The sequence below is a fragment of the Pteropus medius genome, unplaced genomic scaffold (genome assembly GCF_902729225.1).
Source record: "Pteropus medius unplaced genomic scaffold, Ma_sr-lr_union100, whole genome shotgun sequence".
In the NCBI taxonomy this organism is placed as follows: Eukaryota; Metazoa; Chordata; class Mammalia; order Chiroptera; family Pteropodidae; genus Pteropus; species Pteropus medius.
Genome location: NW_024352785.1, coordinates 6499061 through 6505772, shown reverse-complemented (window position 1 = coordinate 6505772; position 6712 = coordinate 6499061). Strand labels below are relative to the sequence as shown.

General features: G+C 33.1%; 1 protein-coding gene and 1 pseudogene across 1 annotated transcript in view; one reads left to right on the top strand and one right to left on the bottom strand.

Moving 5' to 3' along the window:
- Positions 1-1211: 1211 nt before the first annotated feature.
- LOC120591004 (uncharacterized) lies at positions 1212-1330 on the bottom strand (annotated as a pseudogene).
- A 4635-nt stretch (positions 1331-5965) lies between these two features.
- The window catches only part of TMEM232 (transmembrane protein 232), a 156725-nt gene continuing 155978 nt past the window's right edge, over positions 5966-6712 (top strand). Inside the window, exon 1 of the mRNA XM_039848420.1 lies at positions 5966-6078. The gene's annotated coding sequence lies outside the window, so the exon portion shown is untranslated. The remainder of the gene's footprint in view (positions 6079-6712) is intronic.

Below are 6712 nucleotides of genomic sequence, written 5' to 3'. Positions count from 1 at the left end.
AAAAGAGCTCTTACCAATAAGGGAAAATTAATAGAAATATGAACAAAGGACATGAAGAAGCAACTTGTAAAAATGAAATGCAAATGGATAATAGTTATATGAACAAATGCCTGCCCTCTAGTAATTGAATAAAAGCACCTTAAATAATAGCCATTATTCCCCTACAAAAATGATAATGTTTAAAAGGTCATGCAAGGTGAGAAGAGAGTAACTCTCATTCATTTCCAGGGCGGTATAAAATATAACAACTTTTTTGACGGAGGGCAGTTTGGAAATATATACCAAAAATCATAAAAATAATATCTTTTGACTCCTAAATCTTAGAAAACAAATGTAGGATGTATATATTATGCACATTTTCATGACATAATTGCTCATAATAGGAAAAATTGTCAGGATTCTAAATACCAAGTAATTATTACTCATTATTAAAATGGTACATCCATATGGTCTTTAATCAAAATATATTTATTGAGCACCTACCTGTGTCAGGCTCTGGTCTAAGGATAGAGTGATAAATAAGACAGATTAAGTTCCTACATTGTTGGGACCAACATTCTATTTGGGAGACAACAAATATGTCAGATAATAACACATATTATATATAAAAAATGTATAGAGGCAGAGCTTTTAGACTGGGTGGTCAAGGAAGTCCTTTCTGAGGAAGTGATCTTAAACAGATCTAAATAAAGTGAGGAAATGAACGATGTGTGAATATCTGGGAGAAAAATTTTTAAGGTAGAAGTAAGTATAAGGTCCTAATGACAAGCTAGGTAGCCAGTGAGCAAGGGCTCATTGAAAGCTGAAAGAAGGGTAGGGGCCAAATTTTGTAGGGCCTTGTAGGTGATGGACAAGAATTTAGGTGTTTGGTTTTCCTTTTTTTCTTTACAGAAGAGTAAAATGGCCATAATGATGCTTTAGAAGGATCAACCTGGCTTATGTATGGAGCAAAGGAGGAAGCCTCCTGTACTAAGTAGGCCATTGCAAGCTACTGAGGCAAGAGATAGCAGTGATTTGATCTAGATAGTGGAGAATGAAGAGAGAAGAGCTAGAGTCAACATGTTTAAAGGTTACACCAGAATGGACATTAAATGGCAATTGAAAATGTTCATGTTAAATTATTATTATTATTTTATTATTATTATTTTTTTAGGTGAGGCAACCCTTGGTTGACCACACAGATTTCAAGGACCTTGTCTTTTTATTTTTTATGCCTACAGCACCTGGTTTTCCTAGGTGGTCTCCAATCCAAGTACTATCCAGGCCGGACTCTGCTTGGCTTCTGAGATCAGATGGGATTGGGCTTGTTCAGGGTGGTATGACTGTAGACTTGTGTTATGTTAAAAAACATTACTTTTATAAAATACTAGTAAAGATATGCATATAATAAAAGGACATATGCCAAAAAGATAAAATTATGTTATGTCTGAGTGTAGGTTGGCATGAATTTTGTTTTTTTTACTTTGAATTTTCTAAATGTTCTAAAAATAGATTTTTTCATGTGGGTTTTTTTTTTTTTTGCTAAGAAAAAAATTGTTTTAGAAAAAAATCAATAGAATGGGTTCAGTTATAGGACACAGCAATAAATATGTTTCTAGATTATTAAATCTGTTCATAGCATGAAATGCTTTTCTTTTCTTGCTTGTTTGTGGTCAGACCTCAATTCCTTTTCACACAGAGCTCTCCACAGAACTTCTTGAGTGCCCTCATGATATGACAGCTGTCTTATTCCCCACTGTTTTTTTATGACCTAATTCTACCTCATCACTTCTGTCATATTCTATTCTCTAGAAGTAAGGCACTAAATCCAACCCCAAAACCAAGGAGAAGAGATTTGGCTCCATCTTTTGAAGGGATAATTATCAAACAATGTTCATATTTTAAAATCACCACAATTAAACCATTGAATAATAATGGATAGAGGATATTGTAGGCACTAAAAATTAGTAATTAAGAAAAATTTCACACAATTATTAATACAATTATATTGATTATATTTTTGACTTTTTTCCTTAGCAAATAGGTTTGAAGGATTAGTTTTCTTTTAAAAGAATCATATGATAGCAAAGTTATAATCATGAAATAAATATTGATTAATAAATAGTTCAATAAATATTTTTATTGAATAGTTCAAATAAATATTGATTAATAAATAGTTCAATAAATATTTTTAAAATTCTAGTCATTATTTGGTAGACAAGTTGAAATACAAGTGAAAAATAGTAGACTATTTTGACAGTTTTTAGGAGTTGGCACAGAATGATATGACCTGCTAAATAAAAGTACAGACCAAGTAGGGCATTTATTTATATTAATACTTTACTCAAATTCTGACACTGAATGAATTCGGCTTCTGGGATAAAATAAAGACCACCTATATTTTTATTCAAAAATTTACACAGCAATATTTATTAAACACCTACTCTATACAAGTCACTGTATTAGATACTGTGACGCAACTATATACCATTTTCAAGGATGGAATTCGAAGCTATTTAAAATATTTTACTTCTAAAATATAAATATAGACCAATAAAAATTTTCACAATAAGTTTTAATATGTAGTAAACCAAACTCTTCTACATATGCTCTTTTTTCATAATTTTCTTGTCTAATATACCATTTATTCTTCCAAATGAATTTTAAAACCATTCCATTCTTTACTGACTCTCCTAAAACACACACACACACACTTTGGGACTTGACATGTACTCAAATAAAATTTATATGGTAAACTTAAGAGATTAGATTTTGTTTTTATTCTGTGAAGTATTTTCTTCAAGGATTCTGGTCTTCTATTTGCCAAAGTCTGTATTTATGCCATTAAGAGTTCTCTTCCAAAACTATGTTGTATGTTTGTTGAGATTCATCATTTAGTGTACAGTGTGAGTTGATCAAACTGAATTCCCCCATCCCAAAATAGTGAAACATCTTTATTTTACACTCCCTTGTGAAAATTGAGAAATGTTCTACTTCTTTTTTACACTTCATCTTTTTAACTTGGATTATAAAAGCTATACCTGTATCATCTCTTTCAAAAAAATTTTTGCCATTTCGCTTTATGGCTAAGGGAAAATTGTTTAGGTATACCTAATTTCAGAGCTCAAAATCAGTTCTTTACAGTCACGACTGCTACATTTTTGAGTTCTTAATAGATGATTTGCCCTTTGAGTGGTTTATTTTGAGTGGTTCAATCTTAAAGAGTAGCAGGACTTGGGGAAAAATTTATGAATTCTTCCTTATATAAACACATCCTTTACTCATCCTCCCTATAAGAATTCATGGGTAGCTACTTTTTTTCTATAAATGCTCTATAGAATCAATTGATTTTTCTATTATGTAGAAGAATTTTTTAGCTAACCTGCTTTTTATTCCTTTGTGAATACCATGGTAACAGTTTATATTTTTTATGTTTTTAACATTTCTCCTAGATCTCTTGAAATAAATTTTAAATAATACCCACCAAGCCATTTTTAAGTGAAGCAGTTTTCCATATTCATTTTATCTGGAATATGGTAAGCACCCTTGATTTGTGAAACACAAATCTTTTTAATATTGTTTATATTTTTGTTCTCTTTTATAGTCTCAGTTTTACTTTTGTACTTACCCCTCAACTTATTGACCTATTAGAAAGGATGTGTTTCAGAGAAGCCTGGAATCAGATATTGTAATTTCTGTTTTATAAAATTTTATTTAATTATTTTAAAAAATTAATTTATTTTTAAGTCTATTATTTTTTAGAGCAGTTTTAGGTTCTCAAAAAAATTAAGAGGAAGGTACAGAGATTTCCTATATACTCCTTGTCCCTGCACGTGCATAGCTTCCCCAATAATCAACATTCCCAACCAAAGTGGTACATTTGTTATAATTGATGAACTTACATTGACACATCATTATTACCCAAAGTCCATAGTTTAAATTAGAGTTCATTCTTGATGTGTTGTACATTCTATGGATTTTGGTCAATAATTTCTGTTTCACATATCAAAATGTACTAAAAATACCAAAAGACTTATTTTGTGCTTATTACAAACAGAAACAACTTAAGATTGATGTATTTCAAGTTTACATTAGTTAAATTCTCCTTTAAAGTTCTTAATTTCTAAGGCAATTTATTTTACCAGGTTAATCTCTGTACATTAGCTTTCAATTTAATCAGAATTATTCTTCCATTTAATAAAACATTTATGAAAATTATTTGAATATTCGAAGTTGCTCTCTCATTGGTAGACAATGGAATTTTATAAGGATTTGAATTAGAAAATTTTATCGGAGACTGGATATAAAAATAGGCATGCATTCTTTGTTATGAAATTCTCCCCCTTGTGGTTAGTACATACAGAAAGAACACTGGATGCTTTGTTTACCCACCATCCTAATTGTGGAGGATACTGGCAATTTGGTTAAAAGACATAGGGGTCAAATATGTGGTGACAGAAAGAAATCTAATTATGGGCAGTGAACACACACACTATATATATATATATTTCTTACTATTGAATTGTACACTTGAAACTTACTAGATTTCGTTAACCAATGTCGCCATAAAAAAAAAAAAAGACATTGTTACCTTTGTATAGCAAGCATGCTGTTTTCGTTTTTGTTTTTTAACTTAAATGTTTTGGGGTGATGCGCGGCTTTGGAGGAGGCATTTAGACATAAAACAAGCAGTGCCACAGCACTTCTCGCCGCAGCTACTGGCGGGTATCTAATGTATGTAGACTTTAAAATGAATCATTACTATGTGATTTATGATTATATTTTAAAGCTAAAAAAGGACTTTCACATACATTACTGCATCTATCTGTTCGTTAGAAACTGTACACAAATGTGGCGAAAACAGGGAGGGAAAGGTGGAATTGAATTTACAGGTCCTGATTGGCTAAACCTGGTCAGGAGACGCTAAAATAGCAACCTTTCGGCTTTAAGAGAGACTCTTACAGCGTCCTTAGCAACCAGTCTGTCCTCAGCGCCCCCGAGCGTCGCGGTGAGTGACTAGGTCTTGCTCTGAGGACTTGAGTTAAGGTTATTGCCGTAGTCACTATTCCAAGGCAACCAGGAGGCAAACAAGGACCCACACATGGGAGTACTGAGTCTTCCTTTTTAGGGTTCCAGAGCTCTGGCAATTGGAAAAAGCCTTTATTACACGTGCCCCCTAGCCCAGGCCCACCCTCGACTCCTCCTGAGAATCTAAGCGGTCTAGCGTCCAATTTTTTCAGGGCATGGAAGGAGAAGGTTGGGGATCAGTCACCAGGTCATCTAATAGAGAATTAGCTTTTTGCCCCAGAAATTAAAAAAGGTGGAGAAACTTTCTTATTGCTATCAACAGGGGGTTTCATTTACTTTCCCCTGGACTCTGGCAACCCTTAAATTCAGAAGCCGGCTTGCCGCTCTAGACCATTTTCAAGTCCTTCTATAGTTGGTGAAATTGGCCCACATTTCCGTATTTCTCTCTCCCTTCTTTCCCTCCTCTTTCCTCCTCCCCCTTCTCTCTCTCTCCACCTACCCCTCCACCTTCATTCAAAAATTTGGAGAAGTGTGTGTGCGGTGGTGGGGGTGTGCTTTGAGGATATGAAGTAAAAGGATTTTTAAAGGCAATTAATCTTGAGAAGTGAACAGGGTACATATTGTCCACTAGGGAAAATTTCTAGGAGGCGGTAAGGCAATGGTAGCGTTCCTTTATTTACCTTATCTCAACAATATGTCTGAATGAATTCTTTTTGTGGGTCTTTGGTCAAATTATTCTTTGTTCTTTAAGGTTATAATCTAAATCTTGTATTCTCTAATGTAGGTTACCAATTCAAAGGATTGCTATAATTTTAATATTGTCTAGTTCTTTGAAATCTTTTTTTAAAAGTGTACTTTTCTAACCTTGTTTTAACTGAGCTTAAAAAAATACACTAGGGATTAATGTTAAAAACTTTTTTGCTTTTTTAAAATTCTGGGTCTATGTCAGGTTGCGGATGAACTGTTTAGCATCCAGACAGCTTGCTGGAGCTATTTCATGAGCTGAACCATATCTCTTCAATATGTAAATGTTCTTTGTTTAGATGCCTCACATAAATCTTTAAGTTCGAGGTGAGTACCAGGTTTTCATTTCAGTAAGAACTATTCTGTATGAACCCTTGTGGTCTTGATGAGTAATGCTATATTCTTATTGAGCATCTGAATAATTACCAGGCTCATTCTTTATCATGATTAATTTGGTAAGTGTTCTTCTCTTGAAATTCAGTGTCCATCCACAGCTCCTAGTAAAGGGTCTGGTCACAATAAGCGCTTAATAGTTCGCTTCATGCTATCAATTTCCCAAAATGCAGTGTGTATGTAATTCTAGGAGATAGTGTTCTAAAGGTTTCTCTGGTTAAATTTAGGAAAAAGTATACATCCTACTGCTACTCAGAGAGATTTATAGTACACAGGAGCATATTAACAACTCCGAGAAGACTTACCTATTTAATTGTGTTCCGTTCAATGTTTCACAACTTATTTCACAGCAAAAGAATTTTGAGAGATAATGACATCCCAATAATCCGTATTCCACAAAATACATTTTGGGAATTACTGTTCTAAACTAAATATTGTACTCTATTTTTGCTTATATTTCCATGAAAACAAATGGATTTGTTTCTTTGAAATATAAAACTATCTCAATTTGCAGGTGGCATAATGTTGTATGTAGAAAAAGCTAAGGAGTCCACTAGAAAACTATTCT